At 31.5% G+C, this 18,359-nt stretch overlaps 1 protein-coding gene and 2 long non-coding RNA genes across 6 annotated transcripts in view; 1 reads left to right on the forward strand and 2 right to left on the reverse strand.

The window, feature by feature from the left end:
- The window catches only part of LOC126917799 (forkhead box protein O), a 339,440-nt gene that overhangs the window by 221,150 nt on the left and 99,931 nt on the right, over window positions 1–18,359 (reverse strand). The gene's annotated exons all lie outside the window — the stretch shown is intronic.
- The window catches only part of LOC126918292 (uncharacterized), a 263,782-nt gene that overhangs the window by 119,330 nt on the left and 126,093 nt on the right, over window positions 1–18,359 (reverse strand). The window lies entirely within an intron of this gene.
- On the forward strand, window positions 186–1,420 carry LOC126918255 (uncharacterized). The gene is made up of 3 exons (XR_007711285.1): window positions 186–331; window positions 912–1,086; window positions 1,304–1,420. It is a non-coding gene; the product is annotated as an uncharacterized LOC126918255 (long non-coding RNA).

An 18,359-nucleotide genomic window follows, 5' to 3' on the forward strand; every position in this document is an offset into this window, starting at 1 on the left:
AAACAGAGAACCACTGGCAGACTAATCATCCAGACCAGTGACGTCATCCTCTTGCGTTGCACCGGCGCGGAGCGGTGCGGCATACGTATCGTTGCACCCATGGTTGCACGCATGCGCATTCGCTAGTCAGCGAATACCGAATTTTGCTATAGCGCATTTGCTCCGACGCGACGCGGCACGGTGTGATGCGCATAAAGCAAGGCTACGAAAAACTCATCCTGTACTATGCAGACTAATGTTGTCTGCTGCTTAAATATTCATATTACTTATTTACTACATTTTTGTTATCTACTACATTTATTCTGTATGTAGAATCATTCTTATATAATCTGTAAGTAATTCACAGATATAGTATCACATAGTAACCAGAATAGATAAATGACAGGTTATGTTAGACTACCGAATGGCCGCAGAAACTCCACAAACTTGAACATTAAATTGCGAACATGTTACAAAATGTAGCTCTTGATTTTTACTGGAATCAATGAACTGAATCTGGGCTACAAGATAGCAGTGAAATGTTAATTAGTTTATTTCTAATAATCTTCTAATAATATATAATATATTTTAAAATTAAAAGTTATTTAATATATGATAATAATAAATAATAATAAGTCTAATCTATTCGGAAATGTCAGATTATAATTTTTCTATTGAAAGACTTAAAAATGTACCTTCCTTTACAAGATTTATGACACTTAAAACAATTCCCTGTAAATATTATTTTTTACTTACAGTTAGAAAAAGAAAAGGCGGCCATTAAATGATATTCTGTAAGAAGTAGAGATTATCTCGTTTAAATAATTTTTATGGACAAGTAAGATTCTAATTTAGGATCTTTATAACCTAGAAACATAAAAAGATCAAGATTCAAGTAAACGAAAAAAATCAAAATTATAACTTTTACCTAGCCAGACAACTGTTCTCAAACTCTGCGTGGCAATAAAAAACAACGGTTCCAACTAGGCAATGAAACGAATACGAGGACAAAGACGAGATATTCAAAATACCAATATAAAAATTGATCGTTCGAGTTGTAACTGCAGATTTCTATAGCTGATCTATTTTTAAATGACAGTTGCAAAGGTAATTAAGCTAAATGATACTTTTATTGATATTCGCCAGTGCTCCTTTTGATCTGTTTTCTTTCTTTTTATTTATTTATTTTTTTATTCTTTTTTTTTAAAGGATATTAAGGCTTGACTGTTGCTAGGATTTTGTATTATCTGTCCATTAAAAAACCATCAGCAATTTTAGTTAATTCTCATTAAATATAATACATTCTTTTATCATTTTTTTACAGAGTTTCCTTCATTTTCACTTCGTAATGAGCGTAATCGACAGAAAAAGATTGAGATAGTTATGTACTGAACTTTGGATAATAGAAGAACACAATAGAATGTATTGCAATGTATGCTAGATAAATATGCTTGCTAAATACCGTTTTTGCATATTCAATTTACGTTTCTGTTCAAAAGCATTATTGGCAAATTCAGTAAAAATATATCGTAAATATTTTGCTGTAATTGTGGATTTCTAAAGAAATTTCATTTTAATAACATCAAATATAAGCTTTAAATGAATTTCAAGCCTGTCATCATAAAGCAAACATTGATTTTACGATTGTTTATAATTGAAACTAATCAGATATCCGATGAAATTGTCTAAAATATAAAATTGTTATAGCTTAACAATATATACTTTACATTGTATACTTTAACAGTATAGCCTGAAAGAACCTCAAACAAACTGCCTTAAATATCATACGTAACATGGTCATCAATATCCATGTTTCGTAAGAAGCAGAAAGTATATCTTCTGCATCTAATATAAGAAATGCAGAAATCTTTTCCTTAAATCGCCCACTCAAAAGTCTTCGTCATTTTATTATACCGTTAAAGGATTAAATAAATGATCCTATTTGGTAAATTCAACGCTATAGTCTATTTCATATAATCTAACCATGATCAAAGTTATCTACGATTGGTTATAGTACACATAACATTGCAAGCTAACTTGCAACGTACTTTTTCGCACGGAACAGTTTTAGCGAATTCTACGTCGTATTCGGCTTAAAAATAAATACGACGAAACGCGTAATGAAGGTAAAGAGACGACCGCCAACATAGCTTTTTAAGTGGCGTGCCGATTATCTATCTCGAATGATCGACCCTCAAAAACCTCGTCGGAGCACATCTAATCAATGATTACTTCGATTGGTCAGCACAACTACCTGTGGAATGATACGCGAGTTCCAATTTTCGAAATCAAGGCGTCGATTAGACGAAAGATTAGATATAGAAATTTACACCAGAATTAATTTCGTATTGATTGTGCACTTGTAATACTGCTCATGTCCTCATCAACAACTGCACGACGTTGTTTCGATAGGGCTGATGTCGAAAAGCACAACGCTCAAATACAGGCGTAATGTCACAGCTGATCCTATAAAATGTCAATTTCGGTGCCAATTCAACAGAGCAATTCGTCGAGCACATGCGATAACGATGCGCGAGCGCGTACTTGCAAATAACAGATCGCGCACATCGCGGACCAAGATATTTGGCACTGAATATCTAAAAATACACACGATCGTATGAGTGTTGTGCTGTCACTAACAATGTAGCGCAGATATCGGTTGTACTATCTACGGTCTAGAGGCCAGTATGTATAATTAGTAGACGACCGTTCGATTAAGGTAGCGCCTCGTTTCCTTGCTTCATCGAGTGTCGAACCGTGATCGTTTTTACATAATCCTTAAGTATATGTCTGTGTAATGCTGATTGTTTTTTATTGCCGTGCAACAGAAACGTTGTTTATAAATTTAATCATATGATAGCAACGCTACTTTACACGTATCAGAATTGCGTTTCTTTGTTTTGTTTTTAATGTTCTTGAATAAGGGCAATTTTATAAATTGATCGAATAAGGGCAACGTTGCATTCCACGAATCAGAGTTTTGATATACGTAGGTATAAATGCTTATACGATATATCATTCTTTTAACTAAAACTTTAAATAGAAGGTGTTTGTAAACTGATATAAATTTAATCAAATAGGAGCAACGTATCAGGTAAAATTTTTATCATATATAATATATTATATAGATTCCTCAAAAGGTCAGGTGTTCAATAAAATAATTTGTTTACAATTATCTGATTTCTTTTCGACACTTGTCTGATTTTATTGTTCCATGTTCATAAAAACCATCAATTATTATTGAAAAATTCATTGAACGTTATTGTTAGTTTTTTCATTCCTGAATAATCAATTCGTTGGAAAATTGTGTAAATCCTTGAAAAAGATAATGTATAACATCGAGGAATTAGAAGTAGTGCAAAGAATGTCACATCCAAATTCATGAAGTTTATTATTTTAAAGTAAGGAAGTATTTGTTTGCATTCGTTTTGGTTTCTTCGCATACACATAATTAAATCGTACGTACGCAGAACTAATTTGTTCACCTTCTTCATATTTTCCACCTATCTCAAGTGATGAATATGTAATTACAGCTCTAATCATACTCTTTCGGCTTATTAATAATAATTAATCATTTTTCGGCTTTCCCTCTTACTTAGCCGCCAATGAAAGGTAGATAAAATCACTCTTGGATTCTACAGATCAATGTTGAACTATGCTAATATATACATTAACTTCTTGAAATAATTTTATGATTGCACATTTTAAATAAATTTCAAATAAATTAGGTTTTTAGTTACTTCTACTATATGCTTTGTTATATAATTTATAATATCAAGTAGCAAAATTCGCATACTTTTTGGTATTCAACACACGCGTATTATATCAAATATATTTTTTGAATAATTGAATATTAATTAGAATTTGCTAATTTTAGATAAAAAATTAAAAAATGTAAAATTCGTACTAATTTGAAATAAATTTAAAATTAAAAAATTGCCAATAAATGAAAAAATTTGAGAAACAAAACTTCACGTGCACTTATCACAAATTACCACTCTTACATATACAATTGTTGAAAATACATACACTGACTAATTAATTATTTTATCTATTAATTTCTTTAAATACCTACGTATAAACTGCTTTAATTTCATGAATTGTGCTATCGTGTACTGAATTGTATATTTCTCAAGCCAAATATTTCATCCGATATTATAGAATAAATAATTTAATATTAGAATCGCAAAACTATTCATTTTTCTTATATGGCAGGATATCCTTTACGAAATGATATTTACTCAAAATTTTACATTTCTCCCATTTTTTATTGTTACAATTGAGTCGCGTTTTGTAATGTATACTTACATGATATGTACGTATTATATGGCATTTATTTTCACCGTAGTAACGCGAGCTTCCCGACAGATTTTTGCAAACGCATGCATATTTAACTCTAGTAAAAAGAATAGGCTATTTTTAAATCTAACTTTTGTTAGCAAATTGAAATGAAAACCTAGTAATTAAGACATTGCCTTTAATCTTTGCATTCATAGAATTTTCATAACGGTCCTTCTAAATTACAAACGATTTTGTATGTCAATTAAAATTCATTCACCACTGAATGTCGATTTTATTAATTAGGACACACCTCTTGCGTTTCTTTGAAATTTCATTCGTTGAAACCCATTTCTTTAATTAATGAATAACATCATTATTATATAGTATGTAAATAATAGAAAAGTACAAAGAGTGGAAAGAAGAAAATAACGTGATGATCAAGTTCAACTCACTCAGTTGTTATTAACTATTTTCTATATTAATTAACTAGTATTAATCAATAACTACATTGGGATTGACTTTGATTGCTGTAGTCAAACCATCCGTTACGCTGAATTATTGGATATGGTGCAATCGTGCAATTATTTATACAATATCAAAAGCGATGGGCACTGCAAAAGTCTACCTCCAGGATTATTAGACTGTAATATAGTAATATATAAAATATCCATTGAAACACATTAAGTTTTCTAAACTACTTAATTTGATCTTTCCAGATTACTACAAGAAATATATCACTTGTCGACGATGTGATTTAGATAAAACTGCACAACGATTTACATTATTCATATTTTATTTATTTATTAGTTGTTATTCTCTTTCGACTATCTCTCATTTCAAATATATTATTGAAAATCTTTTAATGAGTTCTTTACAATGATATGATGAATACGAGCAGTCTTTAAGTACTTTTCCATTCCAGAAATTGGTAAAATTTTTCAGGGAAAATAGTATTAATAAACAAACATGTTCTTTGTTCATTTTTTAAATATTTTTTAAGCCTTTAACAATAGAAACACATTTTTTTGATTTCCTTATATACAATATGTAAAAGTTGCATTACAATTAGGATACAGTTTCATTAGAAACAAATACATTTATCATTTAGTTAATAAGATGTTTTCTTATGAGGTGTTAAGATACAAAATTCAGTGCCGCTTATATCTAGTATGTACGCAACATCGAACATGAAAACATTACCGATACTATCATTGACAACGAAGAGTTTAGTATATCAACAAGGAACATGAAACACGACAATAGGAAAATGTTAATTGACAACTGAAATTTACCCAGTGGCGCATATGTCGATTGAAACTTGCACTGATGAAAAATAGAAGATCGTATTAGATCGTCATGGAAAACAGACATCTCACATGATATTATAATGTAATAGAAACGTTATGCATAATAGAAGTAATCACATATTATACGTCGTTTTCGCCGGAAATGCAAATGATTATGGTCCAATCTATGAAAAAGCGAACGGCGCGCTCGCGTCAGCATGAATCGTCGCGTTTCTATTAACATAGTCGTTATTATTGTGCGTTTAAGGCCAGATGCAGACAAGCGAGTTTTGTCGTTTGCGATATCGCAAACTTGTATGCATCGCCCAACTACAAATAAATCGCACCGCGTCACGGACATGAGGTGGCTCGTATCGGTGTGATATCGCAACGACAAAAGTCGCTCGTCTGTATCAGGCCTAAACATGCATTACGTCGGACAGAATCGTGTCAACGCGCTACATCAATCAACCAGACACGTTTCGCGTTTTCAATTAGAATCGGTTTTAGTTGTTCGTTATTCGTGTTACGCTTACGTCTAATGGCGCGTTATTTAAAAAGGAGATATTCTTGAAGATAGGTGTTAGATTACCCGAAGAAAAGTATAAAGTAATGGTGCCAAATGTTAATTTTGGAGAGAGTCCTCGAACAGAGGCATCTATTTCGTCAGATTGGAACGAAGGATCTTGTCGGAAGAAGTTAAATATTGAAGCAGATATTTATTAATCCAGAACAGAGTGTAACTTTAGGAGAACTAAACAGTTAGAGTACAAGTAAATCTGAATTTACCGAATTCACTTAGTCAACATTCGATTGTACTTGAAAGTATCGCCATTTGCATCTATGTTCGAAACTCATACTTAAAGATACGTGTTCAGTTTTTCTATCAAAGTACTCAAGATATACCCAAAACTTTCCAGTCAAATTTAAATCTATTTGCAATATACCTATTTTATTCTATTTGTAAAAACCGGTAGACAATTGTCTACTAATGAACAAGACTAGAAGACAATGCATTACGCACTTAACCCGTATCCATTTGAAAACTACTTGGCGTCTGAAATCCTCTACTCCCCCTTCTTTCAAGACTCGTCTCTCAGGAGTTCATTTATTCATTTTCGCGCTTGGTTCGATGGAAATAACCCAACAATTGCATATTTCGTGTCCTTGAAATTTGGTTCATCATATTCACCACGGTGGCTTCTCTGCTACGAGTAATTTACAATGACGGAATTTCAAGAGTTTCTTCGTTGCCTCGTTGGTTGCGATAACCTAACGTAACTATTTTACTGTAAGGGACACAAAAATACTCACTTGACAGAGATATTCTGATTAAGAATAGTTTTACAAAGATTATTTTCGTAGAATCGATAAGTTTCAATTTCATTATAAATGAAGATGTAGGTATGCCCTCACTCAAATGTCGCAGTACGATTATTATATCTAATTCAAGGCTGGAAAATGTTAAGTGACAATTAAAAGACGAAAAAATATGATTAACATGAAAAAAGAATTAGTTACTATATAACGTATTAGTGTATTAATAATTTTACTGAAAAATGCGAGCAATTTTAATATTATAAGCTACATTTGCATCAAATACTGATGTTTTACTAATTTCAAGCATCAAAAGTATCTTCTGACTTTTGAGAGAGAATGTAGATTGCCTTTTCTGATATCACTTCTATCAGGTTGAGTCTCAATTATTAGAGTATATTATTAGCTAGAAAGTTGGAAAATTGAACAACGGTTATTGTTATGGATGCGCATTTCTGATCAACTGGTCCCCTGGTGTGCAACGGTAAACGACGATCCATAAAACGTTTCTTCCTTCTTACTTTGGCGTGGAAGGTCCCATTATCTATGCCTCACAGCAGGCATCGAACGGCAGAAAGGCTCGAGAAAAGCAAGGACAAAATGCAGCGAATTATTTGCTGCATTAATTTTTTTCATGGATGACCGGGGTTCCTGACTCGATGGCATGAACGAGTGCGTTAACTTAAACAAAAGTCAATAAATCTCGAACAGGCCAGATTGAGCGAGAAGAGATTAACCTGAATTTTATCAAACGACTTTTCTTTCCATGTATCGCCAATTGTGCCGATTAGTATGCTAAATGTTTAATGAAACATGATTAACAACTTAAACACGTCTATGTAACCTGTAACAACACGCGTGTGATTTTTATCCAAGTAGTAAACGCTCGTTAAATTGAAGAACGCAATTACTAGTCATTCTGACTTATCAGCCAGTCAGATCACGATGCTAACTTCACTTCATTTGTCACTGTCTCGACAATTTCGCTGTAATTTCTTTTCTTTTCAGCGAATTGCGCTGAGAGGAAAGATTCGATCGGTTTATTGGAATATTTAACTATCGATAATTATATGTTGCACAATTTTTTAATGTTTCAGACGTGCGAGAAGTAGATTAGACAATTTAATCCTAACCTTTGTTTCATTGTTCAACGAAGATACAAATTCAGGCTCACCTGCAACAGAAGAAAAGAATAAAATTTAATTTATATACATAACAAATTAATATCGTATACATACTAAGTAGACTGCGGATAATTATATAAATTATGTAAAATGCGAAAATTATGCGAACATTTAGAAAAATTAAATACACAAAAATATAAGAAATTTGCATAATATGCAAAACTATATACAATGTCCAAGATAGAATGCTTGTATTAGAATATTTACAAGATAAAATATATCTCTATAAAAGTTTCGGTTCTTTAATAACCTTCATAAAAATATGAACTCCCATAAACGTCATTCGCAGTACAATAATAATTAACTATTTATTTCAATTATTATACTAAAGAATATTTGCTACTGCGGTTATCATATTCGCTGGATTATACGATATATAAATCACGGTCCACGATTCAGAATTCATCACTGTCCAAGAAGACAATGTTAATCACGTACGAGGGTGCCAGTGAGTTGGCAAAACCTGAAAAGCCTCGTCCTAGCTGGACACTCGTTAGGCAATATTTCCTCGAGCTCAGGTATTAATGAGAAGAAAAACGGCAAAGAAGCGCGAAGAACTCGTTCTTCATGGCTGGGAATCGAGTATCGCGGTAATACTCGCTCGAATTCGGGAACTGTGCCAGTTAGAAACGATCGTCTTCCACTTTTCAATTTACAATGTGAGAAAAAAAAATCGGAGCTCGACAGACAAGGAACGCGCGTCTCCGCTCGTCTATTCCCCCAAGTGCGCCACTTTCTCTGTAGCATCGAGGGTACTTGCGAGGGGATGTAATCGCATGATAATTTTCTCATGAGTTTTCTTACCCCTCGCGAGAGGACGCACTTGGATCAAGCCCAGTTGGCCGCGATTCTTCGCTTCTCGCTTTTGCCAACAAATACCATAAGGCAGCAGCTCGCTACAAAGCCTTGTTACTTTGCATTAACGCTGATGTTCCCGTCGATGACCTTTTCCCCCGACGGAGAACCTTAGAACTCGTCAAGAAGTAAAGATTTTGAATCGATCTACAGGGGCTCGCTGTTGATATGCCGATCGTATAAAAATAGAAAACTGGGGAATATCTTGTTACGAGGAGCACCTCATTTTCGAATATTCGACCCTCATACGAAATTCGGTTCAATTTGATTTAGTATGAGAATTAGACGTTTGAGAAGCTTTTACGAGAACATCTTAGGAGTTTGCTGATTCTTGAAGGTATGGTATAAAGAATATATGTATAGGTATGTTATACGTAGATCGCAGATATTTATGTAAATTTATACTTTTGTGAACACAATTAAAGAAGTGGATCTAAACAGAGATTTGTTTATCTACTAAATATTACAACTGAACAGTACCTGCTATGTGGGTATTTCATATACTTTTAAATATAATATTATGCGCATTCTTGCATCCTTAAATTTCCCCAAACGCATAAAAATATGCAGTTTAGTCACATGTAAAAAGATATGTCTGGTTATTTATGTTATAATACAAAAGATATTCTTTACTTTGATACTGTTTTCAATATAATACTTACTTGAACGATACAAACAGTTGTCAAGAACACAAGGCATTATTTGTTTTATAATTTAAAGAATGGAAACGAAAGAATTTTACAAAACAGCTCTATGGAGAAAATCGATTTTTCATACTTTCAAGAAATGATCAATACAGGAACAAAGTTCAACAAAATTGGCTGCATTCAGGTTACGTACGGACTACATACATGTACACACAAAAACGCTACAGTCATAGCGTAAAGTTTATATTTTAATTAGTCATTAGAAAAGTGATTAGAAAAGTGAAAGAACAAAGCGTGCTATACACTATAAAATTATTACAAACAGATATTCTCTATGTTTCTCTTTTTTCTTTATTTGTACTCAAACTGCCACAATATCCTTTAACTATAGGAATGAAAGAAATTAGACCAATCTCAAGCATGAAAATTCACATGAATTACTTATTATTATATTATTAACTATTTTTTCTTTTATCCGCATATAATTAAGTTTCAAATCTATCTCGCTAATTTGTTCACTTAACGAGCTGTAATATTGCGACTAATTGTGACATCAATAAAAATGAATAACGATGTGTGTAAAATAGTTTCATATGTAAATTAGAACTTCAAACTTCATTTCTTTGGAAATCCCCGTCATATATTTCGTTCCCTCTCGACACTTGAATCCGAATCTAATGTAATAATATGAACTTACGTTTCCCCGGTATTAGAGGCTTTACTTTTAAAGCAGTGCCAATGTTACAGCAACCTTTTAAATTGGCTCGAATGTGAAGTACGGCCCTGAAGTCGAGAGTGAAGACTGTGAAGTGAGGATTAAGTGAAAAATGCAGTACACAGAATTCTTTCTAGACTTTGTATATAAATGCAGTGTAAGAAATTGTTTTACTAAATAATTTTTCGCTGAAAGTTGTAGTAGTTTGTAGTAGTTCATTAGAAATTTGGTTACAGTAAAAGTTGAAGATAATATAGTTTACGAATGCAGAATGATTACTCAGGATATATAGTCAAACATTGACTAAAGCTGGTACATAAACTTCAACTTCTGTCTTAATTCTTTGCTCTTGTATAACGATTTTATACTCAATATCAGAAGGCCAATGATTAGATACATTTGTCAGAGTATTAAAAAGACTCGATCATTTTAAATAAAATTTCCAAAACGAATAGCTAATGCGTGTTATTCATTACATGAGTTATGTATGTTATTAAACACTAAAAAATCTAACAAAAGCCAAAGCATTTCCTTTTTTATTCCTACTTACAGTAAGCAAATAATAAGAAAACAAGCAAGTTATCAGATTGCACGCGTTAAGAAATACAGAAAACTCTGTAAAGCTTTAAAAAGAAAAACCACGATAATCGTGTAAGATTCACATTCTATTTCTATTAAACACCTGTCGCGTAATATCCTCAAGCCAAAAGGATAAGGTGCATTAAAGCAAAGTGGATGCTTGAGGTTGGCGAGTAAACACTACCAACGGAAACTTTTAATCCAAGTTTCCAGTGGCGCTGGACTTCCGTGCGAAGACGCAGTAAATCAACCCCCGTTTACACGGAGCACTTTGCTTTATTGTTTAAGCTTCACAAAAGAATACCGACAGGCGAGTTGGGTCGAGACAACAATTAAGATGTATGTCATTGCACGGTAGTAATGTTACGACTATTTTAACAGTCTCATCGTTTCACAAGACACATGCGCGAGCAAGACCATTTCCTGCTGCTCACGCGCGCAATTTTGTAAATCGCCAGTGACACGCGAATTATCTTACAATCAAAAAATCGCGACGTTCGAAGCGACGTGACTACAAAGCTCAGTTAAAAGAAACTCTATCATAATTCTAAATCATTAAGTTTTACGAGATATCGCTTACAAGCAGGTGTGTTTATTAGATTTTATTTAACATCGTATTAAATACCGGTTGTGTAATAGACAAGAAGAGCAATTCGAAAGTAGAATTTACAATCAAATTTTTCCCCTATTACTTTTCTGTTTCCTTTTTACTACTATCCCTTTGTAACGAAGTTTTAAAAAAGGATTATCATGCGGTGTCAATTATCTAGTCATCATTAATCAAAACGTATACGAATTGAAATGTAACAAAATAATTATATTACACAAGTCATGTATTGACTTACTATTGATTTTATTATATTAGGTCATCCCATAAGTTAGTGCCGACTTTTGTGTATACATTTCATGTGTCGATTTATAAACATACGGCGATAAGGGACCAATGCACTTGAAAAATGGGAAGAGGTTGTTCAACGAGAGGGGGATTACATTTTTTCATGAAACTGAAAGGTATGTAAACAATCTTAACATATATAACCGCTCGAAAAACGGAATGAACTTATGGGATGACCTAATATATTGAATCATTCAGTGTCTTAGAATCGTAAGTCTACTTACGGTCATATACTGTATTCTGTTTTAAAGCTTCGCGTAATGAAAAGAAATTTATGGCCTATAATATTTTACTTATGAGTAGAAAAGCTAGTGTATATTAATTACTATTTGAATAACGAGATTCTGAAACGAAAAAGGTGAATTGTAATACAAATTTTGTTTTCTAATATAATGCATACAGTACTTTACGAAATGTGCAGCGTAATGATTTCAAATAATTTGGCACAAAAAGATCATACACGAAATTAATATCAGTTTTCAGCCAACAATAAATCGTATTAATTATCAAATCGAATAATCGAATTAAGTAAAACAGGTATTCATTTCTATGAAAAAGAATGTTGTCTTAAGTTTATACAACGAAACCATATATGTTTTTCCATAAAAGAAATATTGAACTGGAAACATATTACGCCAAAAAACCATGATTTTTTAAATCTCAAAGATATTTTGATTTAAATATTTCAAAATGATACTAACAATAGATATTCATCTCCTTAATGTCATCTTTATTTTTTTTATTATAACGAAAATGACACAGAAGAACATTATCTTACCTAACATACTAAAATAGCGAGAAATCATGGAAGGATGATACTGGAGAATGACTGATTTTGAATCTCGTTATTTGCGTTACTAATGAACGTACTAGTTACTTCCATGTACATAGTAATAATTTTGTGGTTTTGAAATATGATATCAACGAATGGTGAATTCATCTGCTGATAACATCCTATAATTATATAAATCCTATAATACATAACATCATATAATTATTGTATTTATTTATTTATATTACAACCTGGTCCAAAAAACTGGCCATTTAAAATATTATGTATATACATATACACCAGAAACATGACCAGTTTGACTATTGACCAATTTTGCCTCACCATATCGTAGCTCGTATTATAATTCGCTGTACTGAAAGAATCATTGTTGAAAGAACGATCTAAACCTACCCCTAGCCAGGAAAAATTTCACAAATATGGGGGGGGGGAAGTTCTCAGCGTTAAGATACAGCAAATTTGAACAAGCCTGGCACATATAACGATAACACAGGGATTCTTATGCAGTATATTATCGCGTCGCATCGCGTCGTTCCCAGCCGAAATGCAACAAGTTGCCCATTCGACCCGAATGCCTCCGTCTCTTTTTCCCATGCTTTCTCTCTTCCTCTCCTTTCCCAGTCAACTACCACGCTAAAACACATTCATAAACGCGTACGCAAGCACACTAATACGATTCATCTATAAACGTGTGACATCTTATACGTATTTCGCGAGGAAACACGCGTGAGAAGCACATTTTATCGCTAATTCACGAGCCAGTCTCTTCATTGTCGAGTGTGTTCGCCAAATCATTGTTCAATGAGGTTCTTGGGTTCATTTTTCGCTACCGAAACGACGAACGGAATTTCTTCGCCGAAGACAACGCTTTTCTAACGACCGTTTGTCACAACCCTCTGGAGAAAATTGCCTCTGCATGGAATGATTCACAGAATTGTTCTCTTGCAACGTTTATGTGTTTCGTAAATCAAATTGTTGAACAATCAATGACCGATTTTGATTAATAAATCAGCTACTGTTCGCATGCGGTTTCAGAACAAACGATAGCTAAATATATATTATTCATTTTTTATAATCCCAAGTATATTAAATAATAAATTGTTTGCAATTTTATATAATATTTGTGTTACAATATCTTTTCTAATTATCATTATTATTGTTCCTAATTATTGCTCATTATAATTGCTCCTAATTATCATTGTTTGATATCGATTAATCGTTTCTTTTTCCTAACATCAAGAGTAACGTTTAACATTGAATTATAATTGCATGGAATAATACTGAGGAAATGAAATTGCACTAATAATATTAGCTCTTAATTTCAACTACATTACTATGTATATAACATCATTGCATTCAAAGAATACTGTTAAATAAAATCGTAACAATCGGTAGTTAATAAAATTAGAAATTTTTTAAATTTTCGGTGTAAAATTTAGCCTCAATGTTGTAAGAAGTTTATTAAATTCAAAAGTTAATTGCTCAGGAGGAATAGTAATATTTTACAAATTTTTATATATCTTAACTTTAATGATTATGTGCAATTAAAAACTGATTTTACCACGTGTGTTCAGATTTTATGTTACGTACACGTTAATCTTTAAATGTGCTATACGTGTAAATAATATAGCGAAACAAAATTATTATTTAAGCTTGTAAATTGCATTAGAAATTACTTTACAGATTTACAAGTGATAATACCATACATTTCACAACGATAATAAAATTTAACCTGGAACAGCTCTACGCATTTTATCTAGAATTATATTTCGTCCACGTTGATTATAATTACCATTTTTGGGGATTATTAATGTACCTAGTGCTTTACCACATGGAATATCTGACTATTGCTTTTATTAAAATTGCATTGAATATCCTGTATTAAATTAAATTTAATATACCCAAATAATACAATCGGCTTAAACATAAATAGAATATTGTACTCGTATCTCTATGACAATGCACATCAAAATATGGAAACCGCAAAACCGCAAGTTATCCTGCAAGGAAGACGGAAAACTGTAAAATCGTCTTGTGGCATGATAATTATATTTCTGTTGCTTTCATCAATAAGAGCAGGTAAGGGACATTCTATTTACTAATAAAGGTATTTAATCTGCATACATCTTGTCATTTTTTCATTATTTTCATTATCCCAGAATATATATAATATGCCATATCTTTCTCTTTTAAATCTTTTATCAATATATTATGTTTGTTATGAAGAACGCCTGGAAATTTCATTAGCGCTGTAATCAGATATAACTATCATGATCATGTATTGATAAAATATAAAAGCAATTTGGAAATCCATTCAAATCTAGAAGTTGGAAAATATTTATTGGAAAAAATTTGAACTGTGAGTTATTCGTTATATGTGTTAGTAAACTACAATACTTAATGAGACCACGTTTAGCACTAATTATATATATGTCCAATACCTCTGTTCACATGTTGTGTATATTAATTTTTTACCGTGTGTACGTTTATAATAAATGCTTTGTAACTTCTATCTACATTTTCGAATTGATTTTAAAATAAATACAATCACGATAGTTGTATCTCAGTACAGTACGAATGAAATTTCAAAGGTTTTGTATAACGCACATAACTCATACAAATTTTCTATGGTACAGGTTCGAATATTTCTGAATTCATTGTAGATATACATATATCTTGCTGCGAATCTCCGATAGGAAATTTTTTATTTCACATACTACGTAATATTCATACAATTTATCTTCTTTTCTTCGTTATACCTTAGACGAGATAATGTCATAAAAGCTTATTCGTGTTCATGTTCGACTCGTGAAGCAGTGCACCGAGCAATTACGGAATTTATCACGGTTAATGGAACGTAGAATAAGTAGTAGATCTTACAGACTTCCAATCCTTCGTCTAAGCTTCTGCAATCAGGAATAAGACAGAAAAAGTTGTCTGCGTCTCATACCAAATAAAGCAACCAAGAGAACTTCGAGAGGCCAACCGAACGCCCAGTACAATGTATTTAATAGCACAAACGAAAAGAGAACAATCGACAGGCAGAACCATCTTAGAAAACGTGTTTTTCGTAATTTACATTTCTAGATCATATAAATTACTTTGCTACTCGTAACTAATATTCATAAATATATTCATAAATACATAATTCTTCAACAATTTTTATAGTTATAAAACCAACGTCATCTTCATTATCTAAAACTTAACTATTAACATTTTAACAATAGTCGCTGATGAAATTGTTGAGTTTTTAAATTTATGCATTCTAACAAAAAGATTTAGAGAGATAAACGAAATAGCATATAATGAAGTTGAAACAAATGTTGGTTATTGGTACAACTAAGAACATTTGATAAGAAGATTTGATAAGAATTTTTGATAAAAGAAGTATGCAGCTTTTGAGGATGATTCGACATATTAGCAGTGGCAAATTCGTTAAAATTTATAAATTTTCACATCAATATTTAAACTTCATTTGCGAATTACCTTATGAAGCAATAAGGGAAATTATTTGCAGTTGCGATAATTTTTAAATCGACTACGATTTAATATTTGAGAAACAAATTGTTTAGAATAATAAGATTGTCCGAAGCTTACTTTCTTTTTCTGCAGGATTTGATCTACGTGGTCAATGCTATCTTGCAGAACAGTTTAATTTAATATAGAAATAGTACAGGATTCTTGATGAATTCTTTAGATAACAACCTCTTGCAAAACGCACGCACACGACGTCATAACAGATACGAAAAAGGAAAGGAAAGAAAGTGGAGATCGCGTAATCTAAAAAGAAAAAAGGAAGTAAAAAGAAAAACGAAAGAAAAGTAAACTCTTTATGCCAATTCAGCATACGCGGTGAATTCAATTCTTAACAATGCATTATTTGAAACGACTATAATACTTCTAATATTTACTTGCTAATATTTACTTTCGCTGTCTTTAAACTTAAAATTTAAGAAATTAAAATTATTTGTTAATATTTCTTTTCAAAATTTTTGATAAAAAAGACTTTTAATTTTTTTATCAAATTTTATCCCATTTTTTCCACTAATCTTAGTTTATTAATTTTAATCTTAGTTATATCACTTATGATATGATTCAGTTGATGTAGATCAGTTAGTTGAAACATAAGGATCAGTTGATTTGTGTCAGTTATGATCATTAGGTTTGAACATTAATTATGTATGCAGTTGCAACTAATCGAGCTATCGATATTAAACTTTTTTCTTACTACAGACAAAACTAATTTCAAAAGACACGAGAAATTATCTTAAACAATATCATATCGTAAAATATTAAATTACAAAGTTACTCGATCATAGTTTAAACACGCAAGAAGAACAGAAATATAATGTTTTTTATAAGCAACGTTATCTAATAATACATATCTAATAATATATCTTTTCATTTAAGTAACTAAAAAACAAAGAGATTATGTTTAAACGAATGACTCAATCTGATTTTGAACTGGCAAATAATTCTATCCAACGGCGAGCATAAGTGGATTTTCATAAACCACTCAATGCAATTCTGTATTACTCCCGTGCAACTTTATTAACGTTCCATGATTCTCTTCATTTCACATCTCTCTTCTTTTTTTCATTATATATGGCAAGTCGTATAGTAAATGCCGTTGCATGCTATCAATTACAATATCCCTGCGTATCGCAGGAATTCCACAGGGACAGAAATATTTCACATAAAACACGGAAGTTGCCCTCGTTGTTTCTGAACTGTCTCCGCATTCAAAATTATACTCGGACATTCAATCATTCGAGCAATGCTTCAAGTGTTTCGACAAAACCGACTTTAATATATGCATATGTCCAAGCTGATTAAATTTTTGTTTTTCAGCTACTTTAAGTGAATATTAAACGGAATCAAAAAATCGATTTTTCGAAAATACATTTTCTCCAAAATATAATCTTCGTAGTATACGGCGATTAATTTTTATATCAAACCGCTTTGAAATTTTAACAATAGAAGACAGTAAATGATTTCCTGCTTAAAATAATGTCATTGACATATATAGGTATGAGATATAAGAAATAATACATCATTTGAATGACGTTAAATAAGTAAAGAAAAAGTAATTCAATATAAATACCTCCAAATTTTTATATCAATGACTTAATTAATTTAAGAAATACAAATTTAAAGATAATAATTGTTTCACCTATTTTTTGAATATGTTCTTAATAACAAGTTTCTTCGTGATGAAAACAACTTTATTCAGCGATAAAGTAATGAAGAATAAGTAAATTAAAGTAATGAAATTAGAAAGTTTAAAATCCAGCCAATTATATGAACATAATATGCACATATAAATTACAGTAGAAATTCCAGAAACTATAACAAAAATAATGAAAAAACTATTAAACATATTTGGTGAAAATTTATGCAGCCGTTTTACATTGAATTATCTAGACTTTTCTTATAAGATCTTTTTAATATTCTAGTCTTATCTTTCTTATACATAAAAAACATATATCTGGGGAAAAGTCACGTTTGAAATCAGATACGATAAAAAGTATATTTGCTCCTTTTTGTATTAAACAACAGATAATGAGTGATACACCGAAATCATACATTGAAAAATCCTTCTTACGTTCTTTTGTCAATTATATCTCATCTTGCATTATTTCTTTTTATCCCTTTTAATATTTTTCAATAAAACCAATGTAATCGTTAAATTTAAGTGCTCTATATTGAAAGACAGACCATCTGTTTTGAAATTATATTTACTTTAAAAAAAAATCTCAAAAAAGACGTACATATTTTCTCAAAATGTACGTAAACTTTTAAGAACCAATCAAATAGACTAAATTTCTACA

Source organism: Bombus affinis, chromosome 1, assembly GCF_024516045.1.
Source record: "Bombus affinis isolate iyBomAffi1 chromosome 1, iyBomAffi1.2, whole genome shotgun sequence".
Classification (NCBI taxonomy): domain Eukaryota; kingdom Metazoa; phylum Arthropoda; class Insecta; order Hymenoptera; family Apidae; genus Bombus; species Bombus affinis.